This window comes from Lepidochelys kempii, chromosome 4 (assembly GCF_965140265.1).
Source record: "Lepidochelys kempii isolate rLepKem1 chromosome 4, rLepKem1.hap2, whole genome shotgun sequence".
Classification (NCBI taxonomy): Eukaryota; Metazoa; Chordata; order Testudines; family Cheloniidae; genus Lepidochelys; species Lepidochelys kempii.
Genome location: NC_133259.1, coordinates 38,042,820 through 38,055,942, shown reverse-complemented (window position 1 = coordinate 38,055,942; position 13,123 = coordinate 38,042,820). Strand labels below are relative to the sequence as shown.

The window sequence follows — 13,123 nt, the reverse complement described above, 5'->3', positions numbered from 1 at the left end:
TGTACTGTCCTTGATTTGGAGGTCACTGACGGTTTCATGTCTATTTAAATGCATCACACTTAAAGCACGAATCTTTAGGAGTTTGTGAGTGATGCTCATATTTATAGTCTGCATGGCATAGTTTTATTTCACATAAATATATAACACGGTAGTGAAGTTATTTTATATTTTAAGAAATTACTAATGCTCCTGTCTACAGCTCTTGAATAGCTAGACAATCACTGTTAATTAAAAAAAGGATTAAAATTCCTTAGCTGAAACATCACAGCAATATTCTCAGAACACTGGATCCAAATGATGAAAATGTTCCAGATCAGCTTGCCAGAATGCTCATTTCATTAGTATGGCAGAGTAGCGGTAGCCAGTGTGAGTAGTCAGAGCCTTGCAACTTTCTGATATTTAGCTGTCTGGATCCATTCTTTGATTTACCAGGAGATCCATCTGAACCTTTTAAAATAAAATAGGCATATGTTTTGTAAAACACATTCCATTCATAATGACACATCTCTTGTATTTCACTTTTCACCCATATACCTCAAAGTACTTTGCCATGGAAGATGCGGAATCTTAGATTTAGAGAGGTGAAGCAACTTTCCCAAGGTCAGACATCAGACCTGAAATAGAAACCAAGACTCCTGATTTCCAGTCTAAGGCCCTAACCATGGGCCCACGTGGCCTCATAGGAAATAATAATATTTTGCGCTTCTATAGCATCTTTTCTTCAGCTATCCTCCATGGAACTGCATTATACCATGGACAAACCATTAACAACATTTTCTGGAAATGGCATTCCCAGCAAGACAAGCTGTCATGTACCTTCTTTTGGTAAACATCTCTTAGAGACCCCTTTAATGTCATGTGAAGCTTATCTCTACATGACATAACTTTGTTTACTGTACTAGTAAAAGGAATCAAGCTGAAATCCAGGAGATTTGCTAATAACAGAAAAGGGTGCAGTTTTCTTTTCTAAATTTAGAAACTATTGGAGTTTTATTAACTACTCCATATGATAAAGCAGCTTTTTAGAAAAAATCACATGCATAGTGTTACCCTCATCTTCCTCACCAGCATGGTTTGAATTTCAAGCTGTTTTATGGTATAATTTGATACAAACATGGAATGCTGAACTTATTGCAGGTATTGTTCTCTTACAGATATAATGCTCCATATCATGCTAGCATGTACATCATAAACGTTAATAGACTGAAGGGCTGTTAAAAACACAGTGGATGTACTAGTAATCCCTAAATTCAATTCTGCACTCCTTACTCAGAGAAAACTGTTATTCAGTTCAATAAGAGTTTTCCCAATACCAGGCCAAAAAAAAAAAAAAAAAAAATTAGTGAAGCTCAAGTTAAGATTGAAAATACATATTTAAAAGTAAAATATTCTTACCTACTTTTTGATAGCTACAAAGTTCTTATATCTCAAATCCAAGAAATTCAAAGTTAAAGTTAAACTTACAAGAACCTCAAACATATAAAAGTATGAAAGATGACACTAGCCACCTTACCTCAGTCTCTGAGAATTATGATGTCAGTAAATCCAATGTATGTAGCCCATGTAAGCGGGAGGACCCTCAGGCCCATATCAGCATTTTTCTCTTCCTCCTCCATACTCTCCCCGCCCCAACCTCTCTTAATTTGGTTTTCACTCTGCTCCATTTGCCCCCGCCCCTATTTCCCCCTCTCCAGAAGTCCCTTTTCTCAGTCTCTAAATGGAATATGAACCCAATAATGTTCAACTTTGAATTGAAATTTCAGACCCTGTTGTCAGATGATGTTACATAGTATTGTGATGACCATGGCATAAATATATAGGTGGGTAAAGTATAAAAGTAGTCAGGAGGGTCAAAGACATCCACATTTACTTAGACTGTAATCTCTTTGGGGACAAGGGCCATCTTTTCTGCATTTGTTTTGTACAGCAACTAGCACAATGGGGTCCTGGTCCATGACTGAGGCTCCTGTGTGCTACCACCAGACAAATAATAAATGATAGTGATGACTTTGTTTACCTGGAACCCGTAGAAATATAAAATAATGAGGAAAAAATTGTTGGCCATCATGGCATACAAACAAATCACATGACAGCAAATATTTACAAGGCAGCACACTTAGGCCTGGATGACACATTAATAAGTATAACAAAAACAGTGATGTAAGCATTAACTACTGTATACATGTTGTTGTTTAAAGAAAAGCAAAAGCAAAAACACCTCAAAAGAACTGCTGTGCCAAACTAATGTGTTTAATTCTAAACAGAACTCCTGGTACTTCTGTGAGTTCAACTAACTGTGCTGAGTACCTGTGGAATTCACACATTGTGTGCATTAAACAATTATGCAATTTATTTGCATTCCCGTTTTAATTTGCTACCAGAAAATAGCAATGTAGAACTGCCAGTATCATGAGAATTAGATTTCACTAGCTTTCAGGTTATCACTAATGGAGCAACAGGTTGGCCTGACACATATTAGAACCCTATGCAAAGAGCTATTTGAAGGACACCATTGATGAAAATTATAGAGGGAATATTTCCCTTAAATCTCACATTTTCTTAAGGCAATCCATTTTGATATGCAAGTCCTGAGTCCTGTATTGTTACTCACACATGGCGTCGCTACAATGACTTCAATGGATCAGGGCCTAAATGATCAAAAATGAGCAGGAAAAATCCTCAAAGTCTTCCTCTGTGACCCAAGATTGGATCTGAAATCTTGTACAGAACTAGACAAATATCAAAGGAAAGAGGACTGTTGTTTTTCTCATTTTCAGATCTACCTGAAAATATCCTAAAGATAATGTCAACAAACCCTCTCTTTTACTCCTAGTTTTCAGTTCCTTACTAGATGCAATAGTATACAAATTTAGAATCAAAGCCCAAATTCTCCTTTCAGTTACAGGCAACCACACTGTCTCCAAATTATGTTGTAAATTAAATTTGTGTAATATCATTAGGCTTCAGTAGTATTGCACATGTATAATTTAGCATATAATCTGGTTACACAAGTGCCAATCAGAACATAATTTAGCTTGCAGGATCTCCAGTACTGATGATGGTGCATAAGAAAGAAAGAACCCACTTTGACTCTCAGACCCTAGAATAAGATTGCAGAACTGGCTGTTACATAAACATATTTGTATTCACAATGTGGGCAAATTTCATCTGGAGTTATTGAGGGACAATAATCAGGAAACCTCGCAATGTCATTTTTACCACGTTGCTTTCCAGAGCAGAATTACACTTCACGCTTTAATGGTGTTCCCATATGTCTTACATTGAGGACACATATGTTTGAATGCCTAGGAGTTATAGCATCAGATAAATACTAATCCTGGCATAGTTCTTAGAAACTTGGTCAAATCCTGCAGAGAGTGCTGAGTGTTTCTTCTGAAGATTCTCAGTGCCCTCAAATTCTGTGAAATCAATGGAAAATGAGCCTACCCAAAACTTCAAAAGAGGCTATAGTCCACTGAAAGATGGGCCCAAAATGAAAGGAAGTAAAAATTATCCAGGGATTTTTTTAGCTATTTTTTTTTTCTTTTTCATCTCATCCTGCCAATTTCAGTGGAGCTAACTTCAAGAGGAAGAAATGTGATAGTCAGTATTCAATGGCAAAACTCAGTGCAGGGTTCATATGTGCTGAATTATCCACAGCTGCATAATGTTTAATAGCCAAACTCGAGGTACTGGCAAACAGGAGGACCAAAGGGGCTGAGTCCATTATCTTTGTACAAAATATTCAACTTCAAAACTTATATAGGTCACTTAAACAATAGTTATACTCCCCTTAGTAGTGCTATGTTTCAGAAAGAATTTATATTACTTCAGATAAGCACACTTTTTTATAATCATGAGTATTTTTTATAAGAAGAGAACAGGCACATCTCAAACAACAGCAGTCACACTGAGGAAAGACAACTGTTTCTGTACCTTGCTCATTATGCAGCCACTGGGAATGCTCTAGCGAAAAGCATGATTACCTAAATATTCCATCCTCTATCCCCAATTCTCCATCCTAATTATAGTGATGTGAGTTATCTGAAAATTTTGATTAATTTTTTCCAATATATATCATATGTCTCCAGTAACACATTTAGAAACTGCTAACCTTGTAGCTGTTCAATGAGACATTTCTATCTTTTAATTTTAATGGGCATTGTGATTTTTTTCTGATTTCTGATTGTATTAGTAATTTTTATGTAGTAATGTTTTTGGACAATTTTTCTTATGTATCCATTACTTTTTAACTCTATTTGACAAAGCATGCGTATATGCAGATACAAATTACATTAAAAATCCTACATTAAAATAACTCTAAGGTTGCAAAATCAAGCATTCAAAAGATAGAAAATGTTATGCAACTTTAATTTTGGCCCCTTGTGCATATGCCTGATGATACTAGTTTTTAACTTAAATGATATGCTATGTTTTTAGGCAAGTTCCTGCTTCATTCAGTACATGGATTGCTTTTTCCTAGCTTTAGCTTCAGGTTAAGCTTAGGGAGGGAGGGGCTTTTTTGCCTGGGAATAACCACTACATTCATTTTAATAGTACTTTCTTTTCTTGTATTGCTCCACATGATTCTACTGAATTAATTAGAAAAATATGGAAGACCTTCAGTGACCAAAATAATCCTGTAAACTCCCATGCATGATCACTAAAGATAGAGTAGCCTAGTGGATAAAATAGCTGCATCATGTTTCACACTTAATGAGTTCAGTCTTGAAAATAATGTTGCACCTCCCTCATGTGTAATGGAGTGATGCTGCACTTGGCTTTTGAAGGATTTTTATACAAACTGACACCACTTCTTAATTTTTGTTATGATTTTTCAGAGAAGAATGGAGTTCATAAACCATCTGCCAAATTAGGCTATTTATGCCTTTGTTTATTAGCAACATCTCACGTACAAACTAATGAATAGAAAGGTTATCTTGATACATACTAAGGTCTCGATCGTTCGAAGACTTACACATGTGCTTAATTTTATGCACGAGCGGTCCCAATGACTTCAGAAGGACTACCTGTGTACATAAAGCTAAGCACGTGTCTTTGCAAAATCAGAACTAAGGGGTCATATTCAGCGTTCTCTACTCAAGCAAAACTCCCACTGAAGTCAATGGGAGTTATGCATGCTCAGCAAACTCTGAGGTGCCTCAGATTGGGAACTCAAAAATTAAGGTGTTCAAAATTAGTGGAAACTCTTTAAAATGTTAGTCTTCACCTCTCCATGCCGCAGTTTACCCACCTGTAAAATAAGAGCAATGTTTTTTTCCCTGTCTCCTGGGTGTTGTGATATTCAATTACAGTTAAGATTAAATGTTTGCAAATTCTGCAGCATTTGTATGTTGAACCACAATTCTCTATTGTCTTCAGATTTTTCTAAAACTGGAAAACCTCCAGCTCTTATATATACATACAACAGAAATCAACAGAATTGAGGAATAAAATGTTTCTTTTGTATTTACTTATTTGGAAAAATACTTCTGTCACAAAATGAATCGTTTCCATATTGACCTAGGGGAAGGTCTCCAAATTAGTCACTGGGTACAGGTATAAACAAAGTGACCTGCAGCAATACCACTTTACGCTGGGTTCCCATCTGCTCTCATAAACTAAATAGCATCAGGCCAGCTCTGTGCTAAGGATGGGAGATGAACAAGGAACACCCAGATATTGCAGAAAGTGATTTAGTGAGTAGCACTTCTCCCTCTGATTCAGCAAGGACTCAATACCTCAGCGTGGTCTATGTTACAGAGAGTGGTGACTTTTTAAATAAGGTGAATAAACAAGATCCTAAACCACCAGTAGTCATTAAAAAGTCTAAGGCACGTTCCCAATGTAGGGTATTAAACTCTCTGTGCTGGCAAAATTCCATCTTGGGTAAATTACTTTCTGCTTATCTGAGTTCACCTTGCATTTTCAAATGGATATGGCATGTTTCTCCTCCTGCCTTTTAAACTATTGTTTAGTGTTGCTATTCATTGTTAAAAAGGTGCCACCTCTCACTTCAGAAGTGGCGCCATTATAGTGATGAAGTGATTGCCTTATATAACTTCTATAACAGCTTGTAAAGTGTTTTGTGATTCTTTGAGTTATATAGGTGCTATATAAATATAAAATCATTATCAATTAAGTCTGCTTAGTGGGGGCTGCTGTCATAGCCTTACTCAGCTATTTGTGGGTGAAGCAAGTCAATTAGGTCTACTGCAAATGACAAAAGGAGTGGCCTGAAACTGTATGATCCTCAGCCTACAAATCTCTCCAAGAACAGTGGGTTAATCCATCAAGGTGTTCTGAGAATGTGAGCATGTAGTCAGGAGGAGTTTGACCAAGTCCGAGGCTCCAACAGCGGGAACCATAAAAAAAGAGGGCGGTAGTAATTTTAAAGTGTCTCTGATGGAGTACCAGAAGAGGCACTTCAACAGAACAGGGCACTCAAGCAGAGTCACCAAACTGGGAAAAGGGAGGAGATAACAATATAAATAAAAGCACCCCAATATCCTGAGAGCACCCAGCCTCCTGTAAAGAACTGGTACGAGTTATTTGGGTTGGGGCAATAATCAGGCCTCAAGTCTAGTTCTTTCTTAAAGCCCCTTGAATATGACCTGGACCTAGCACTCAGCAACCTCCACAATTTATATTTATTACTAGCAGCCTAGTCATATATGATGATTCTGTGCCGGGTCCCATAACTGTGGCAATCAAAACAACCAGTCCCATCTAGCTAGTTATCCTGGAGTTCTAGCTCTTTGGACTCGTTATTCGAGTGACAAGTGATCAGGGGAGAGACTGCCCGTCCCATTGGTTTATTCTGAGGGGCAGAAGGGAAGATACATAAAGGTCTAAAAGTTGCACATTAAGTTAAATAGCATACTATGATGTAATTTGCAAATAAAAAATGAAAATATAAGATCATTTATAATAATAGGGAAAATAATGTCCCAGCCAGAGGACTCAGTGAACATTTGGAGCCAGGGATCAAAGAGCTTGGAAAGGAAAGCTCCCCTTACAAACAAATCATTGACCTATGTAGAGGTCCTTCCCCCTCCCCCGTACCCCTTCACCCACACACACACACTTTAAGGTTGTGTACTATATGCTGTGAGATATGGAATCAGTCTGCCTTATAGGAAACATTCCTTAAATAAAATTACAAACTTTACTATAGACATGAACAGGCAGGCTTCTGCACAGCTTCAATGCCAGCTTTGTCTCTCTTTTTTTCATCATGGACTACCCCTGCCTGGAACTCTATACAATTCACACAGACATCTACTGGCCATCTTCCTGAAAACACCATCCTGGCCACTATGGATGTAGAAGCCCTCTACACCAACAGTCCACACAAAGATGGACTACAAGACGTCAGGAACAGTATCCCCAATAATGTCACGGCTAACCTGGTGGCTGAACTTTGTGACTTTGTCCTCACCCATAACTATTTCATTTTTGGGGACAATGTATACCTTCAAATCAGCAGCACTGCTATGGGTACCCGCATGGCCCCACACTGTGCCAACATTTTTATGGCTGACTTAGAACAACGCTTCCTCAGCTCTCGTCCCCTAATGCCCCTACTCTACTTGCGCTCTATTGATGACATCTTCATCATCTGGACCCACGGAAAAGAAGCCCTTGAGGAATTCCACCATGATTTCAACAATTTCCATCCCACCATCAACCTCAGCCTGGACCAGTCCACACAAGAGATCCACTTCCTGGACACTACAGTGCTAATAAGCAATGGTCACATCGCTTTTACAGGTCCAGACTAACACGGCTACCCCTCTGATACTTATCACATTGTGGAAACTCCGCAATGTATGTCTTGCAAAAGATTAAAGGAAACAGACCTCTCCCTATACCAAACTATGAGGGTACCACTTTCAGCAGTGAAACATCTGTTAGTCTTCAAATGGTAATCCTTTCTGCAAGGTGCAGCGTGATTTATGATTCCCTCAGTCTCCGGAGGCCTTTTTGATCAATTTAAATGGTTTCACTGGGTCTGTTTGGACTTTTTAATCTGGGTTCTCTTTAATATTGTCCTAAAATTACAGTTTTTCATTGAACCAAGGTCTGTTTGCTGCTGGTAAGGGTGGTATCAGATTCACAAGTGGCCCATGAGATCACCCTATACTAAGGGTCTCTGTTCATGATATGTAGGGCCCTACCAAATTCACTGTCCATTTTGATCAATTTCACAGCCAGAGGGTTTAAAAATTGGTCAGTTTCATGTTTTCAGTTGTTTACATCTGAAATTTTATGATGTTGTAAACGTGGGCTCCCAAGCCCAAAGGTACCCAGAGGTGCGTCCTATCCTTCCCCAGCCCAACAGGGACTAGCAGCTAGGAGCCCCCTGGCTGGGGTGCTCCTGGCAGCAGCAGGAGATCGGACCCACCTTCACAAGCCTCCTCCAGCTGAAGGAACTTCCAGGGCTGCTGCCCAGCTGGAGCTTCCTCCAGCGGGGGAGGCACTCCGAGGTGGCTCTGATCTCCCTCCCCCTCCCTCAACCGCACCCCTGACTCCTGGACAGTGGCCGTGCAGGGGATGGACAAGCCCTGTCCCTCCCCAGGCCAGCTGGGACTTGCAGAGAGGAGCCCCCCAGCTGGGGTACTCCCAGCAGCAAGGGAGAGATCAGATTTCATGGGGAAGGGCTTATTTTACAGCCTGTGACACATTTTTCTTGGCCATGAAATTGGTAGGGCCCTGACAATATGAAAATGTGCATATAGCTCAGGGACTCCAAATTAAGCCTTGTTTTTTTCCCTCGGTGGTTATGGCTTCTGTCACTTTAAAAATATATTTGAGTATTTTAAGTATTTTTATGAGCTGGGTTAAACTTTGTTATGGGTTGAGTTAAAACCATATTGAACCTGGTGTTTGAACATGCCCTTTGCTTAAAATAGCTGGCAGAGACAGTTAAGGGGCCACATCTAAAACAAGGCCTAATAGTCTGCTCAGAAACTAGGTGGAGGTTTCCTCAGAATATTATTCTGACCAAGTGGACGTGTGTGAAAAAGACATGCTGGGTTGCAGGCAAAAAACAGGGAGAGACTGAGACCAGAATAAGGCCAGGTCTACATAAAAAGTTAAATTGACACAGCTATGTCACTTAGGGGTGTGAAAAATCTACATCCCTGAGAAGTTTAAGCCATGTCTACACTCAAGCCCTGCACCATCAGAAATCTTTCCCCCAGCTAGGGTCTTAGACAGTGATCAAGTCACCATTTAATGTTCTCTTTGATAAGCTAAATAGGTTGAGCTGCTTCAGTCTCCCACTTGAATCATTCTTGTAGCTATTTTCTGAACCCTTTCTTATTTTTCAAACTCTTTTGTGGATGCCAACACTGGATACAGTATTTCACTAATGGTTTTGAGCCAGCAGGGGGTCATGTTTTCCAGCTCCCCTCCACCACCACCAGCCAGACTCAGTGACAGCCTCTTTAAGCATAAGCGGAGAGTCTCAGGACTCCAGGAGCTGGGGCTTTAAGGAAACAGCAAATAACGAGACCCTGCCGCGTTTTCCTCCCTCTCTGCATTAATTTTCATCCCTTTCCCCTTCCTGACAGCTGCACAGCCCCCTAGCTGCTGCACCACTCCCCCCACCCCAGCCCCACTGCGGCTCCTCTACCCTTCCTTCTCCAGTCCTCGCCCCGCTCTGCTTAGGGAGCCGATTCGGCAGGCAGGTGAGGGCGGCGGCTTCAGGGTTGTGACTGCGCTTGCTCGGCCTCCTCTCTCGGGCATGCGCCTGAGTGAGGGAGCGTGGTTCGAGCCGGGCTGTGTGCGCCGGCGCGTGTCCGCGGCGGCTCCCGGCGCTCGCTCCCGGCGCTCGCTGTTAGACGTGGCAGTTCACTGGGCGGCCGCGAGCCGAGAGGAGCCGGGAGCCTCGCGCCGGAGACAGCTGCTGTGTGACCGGCCCCGAGCGTGCGAGCCCCAGAGACACGGGGGAGGGGGGCTGCACACAGTGCACAGGTAATGGAAACCTGGGGCGGTGGTGGGGAGCAGGCTGCGTTATGTGCGCTCAGCAAGGGGGTGCACCCGATATATACTACCTGTTAAAGTGCTGCAGGGGCTGCGTCCTAGACACACAGCACTGGCGGGGGCTGCAGGGTGGTGCACGACCTATGAGTACAGCTTGGGGGGTGCGGCGTGAGGGTGCACCCTGAATACGCACCAACTGGGACTTGGTGGTGCAGCCTATATACACATAATTGGAGTACAGTTTGGGATGTGTCTTATATGAACAGCACTGGAAACTTGGGGAAGGAGTGGATACTGTCTATGTACATAGCATTGGGAGGACATGGGGAGGGGGGTGTATAAGGTATATACAGAACTGGAGACTTGGGGGAAGAGTGCATCCTATATATGCAGCGTTGGAGTATGTTCTCAACACGGAGTTGGAGTATTGTGAGGGACTTGTATCCTGTATGCACAGTATTGGGGAGCAGCAGACTGGAGTGCCTCTTATACACACATCCCAGGGTGAGGGACATGCATCCAGCACATGAGAGCAATGGGAAGGGGTGTACCCCATATACTAGGTAACAGTGAGATCAGGGGAGCATGCACCCTACATGCACGGAACTAGGGGGGAGCCCAGGTGAAAATGTATTTCCTACATGAGTAACCCAGGTTGGAGGAATGTCTCTCATACACAGTATTATTAAGGGGAAGATGCATTCTATACACAGTACAGTAATGGGATGAAGAAGGAGAGGGCATTGCTGTTGCGTTACACTGTGTTGTAATTGAGCCTATTATATTGAAGTAAACAATAACTGCAGTCTTAATAATAAATTGTGGGGGGAATTACATTTACTCTTCCACAACTCCTTGCAAGATGAATTAACTCCAATTAAATATACTTCTATATAAAATATACACACAGTCTTCACTGCTTTCAGCTTGGACTGTTGTCTGGCTTTCTAGTATATAATATGCCAAAATTGTACTAATTATCTAAGTGTAAGGTGCTAGGGGCAGGGACTCTGTCTCCCTCTATGGATTGTGCAACACCAAAAACACAGTAGCACTTAAATCATAAAAATAACAACCAACTCCCTTCCATTGGGGTGAGAGTGTTTTTATATTATAGTTAAAGTCCCTGATCTTATAGTGGAATCTGTGTGGATGGGCCTGTGTGATTTTCGAGAGCCGCATCGATTTCAGTGGAACTTTGCATGGGCACAGCAATTATGCTGAATAGACACAGCTGAAGGATTACAACCTAGCTGACTACTGATATCATTTGAGTTAGTGAAGTGTCAGGGAGGGCTTTGTTGTTTGGGATTGGGAAAGACATAATAGCAAGAGAAGGGAGAAAATAAAACTTTTTTCTATTTATATTTATATGTAGGTATATCAATAGAGAAACTTGTGAAAAGGACAGCACATACAATAGAAAACCCCTGGTTTAAGAGGCGATCTTAAAATTTCCTGTGTAGTTTCCTGTACAGTTTTGTACATCTCTAATTAAAGTCCAGCATTGACTAGTGGATCATTTTATGCTGGTATCTTGGGTAGTATTTTGGAGCAGGTTTCCCTGTGTGTTCTATATATATGTATATCTGTGTATGAGGAGGGTTATTTATTATAGATATGAAATACAGTATGAGATGAGTCAGAACAGTAAGTTGGCATTATGTTTGTGTTTGAGAGTCCCTCTCCTTCTTACACATTATCTCTCTGTTTTTTTTTAATGTGTGGGAAGTTTGACGTGGCAAGGTTTTTTTGATGGTTTTTTTTTTTTTTTTGGGTGACTGAGTAGTGGAGGAAGTCATTTCCCTTGGATACTGTCAGGGCTAAGAAAGGTGTTGGCTGCTGAAACCTTCTTAGAGTGAATATTTCTCTCTTCCTACATACTGTACGTTAGAGCTGACTGTTAGGTAAATCTATTCTAGAGTGACCAAAGCTCATGTTGCCACGTCTCGCTCTGCTGGGGAAAAAAAAAAGTACTACTGGCAACAAAGCACCCTCTGGGCTTTCTCTCTTTTTCAAGCTTTGCCTTAGTAGCTAAGGAACAAATGACAGCTCTGTCATCTTATCTGTTTGGAACTGCTGAACATTCAACAAAAATTTCTTAAACAAGTGGGGAATCTTGTGTATAGGAGAATTGTGAGCTATCACCACGGGACTGGGTGTAAGGAGATCTGGGTCTTGTTCCCGGCTTAGCCGCTAATTTCCTGTCTGACCTGGGAAGGACGCTTAGGCAACATTTTCCAGGAGTGCCCATTAATTTGGGATGTCTCATTTATTGTGTGTTTATGTGTGTGTGCGCGCAACTTAAGGCCCCTTGGGTGCTGAGTACTCACAGCTCTCCTTGACTTCATTTGTGGTTTTGGATGCTCTGTATCTCCGAACAATCAGTCTCATGTTGGTTACCAAAAATCAGTTGATTTTATTTTTTCAAATTTTGAACTTAACCTCTCTGGTTACATAAGAACATAAGAATGGCCATACTGGGTCAGACCAAAGGTCCATCGAACCTGGTATCCTGTCTACCAACAGGGGCCAACGCCAGGTGCACCAGAGGGAGTGAACCTAACAGGTAATGATCAAGTGATTTCTCTCCTGCCATCCGTCTCCACCGTCTGACAAACAGAGGCTAGGGACACCATTCCTTGCCCATCCTGGCTAATAGCCATTAATGGACTTAACCTCCATGAATTTATCCAGTTCTCTTTTAAACCCTGTTATAGTCCTAGCCTTCACAACCTCCTCAGGCAAGGAGTTCTACAGGTTGACTGTGCACTTAGTGAAGAAGAACGTCCTTTTATTTGTTTTAAACCTGTTACCCATTAATTTCATTCGGTGGCCCCTCGTTCTTATATTATGGGAACAGGTAAATAACTTTTCCTTATTCACTTTCTCCACACCACTCATGATTTTATACACCTCTATCATATCCCCCCTTAGTCTCCTCTTTTCCAAGCTGAAAAGTCCTAGCCTCTTTAATCTCCCCTTATAGAGGGTTTGGTTTGGTTTCTTCACTATGTAAAAAGAGGGCAATGATAATTACCTAACAGGGCTGGGTAAGTAAATAACTTTAATATCAGTAAAACATTTTCACATCCCCTGTTGAAAGGTGCTATGTAAATGCAAAGTAGTGTTA

General features: G+C 41.2%; 1 protein-coding gene across 1 annotated transcript in view; it reads left to right on the top strand.

Moving 5' to 3' along the window:
• Positions 1–9,768: 9,768 nt before the first annotated feature.
• SEC24D (SEC24 homolog D, COPII coat complex component) overlaps positions 9,769–13,123 on the top strand; it is a 95,095-nt gene continuing 91,740 nt past the window's right edge. Inside the window, exon 1 of the mRNA XM_073340990.1 lies at positions 9,769–9,981. The gene's annotated coding sequence lies outside the window, so the exon portion shown is untranslated. The remainder of the gene's footprint in view (positions 9,982–13,123) is intronic.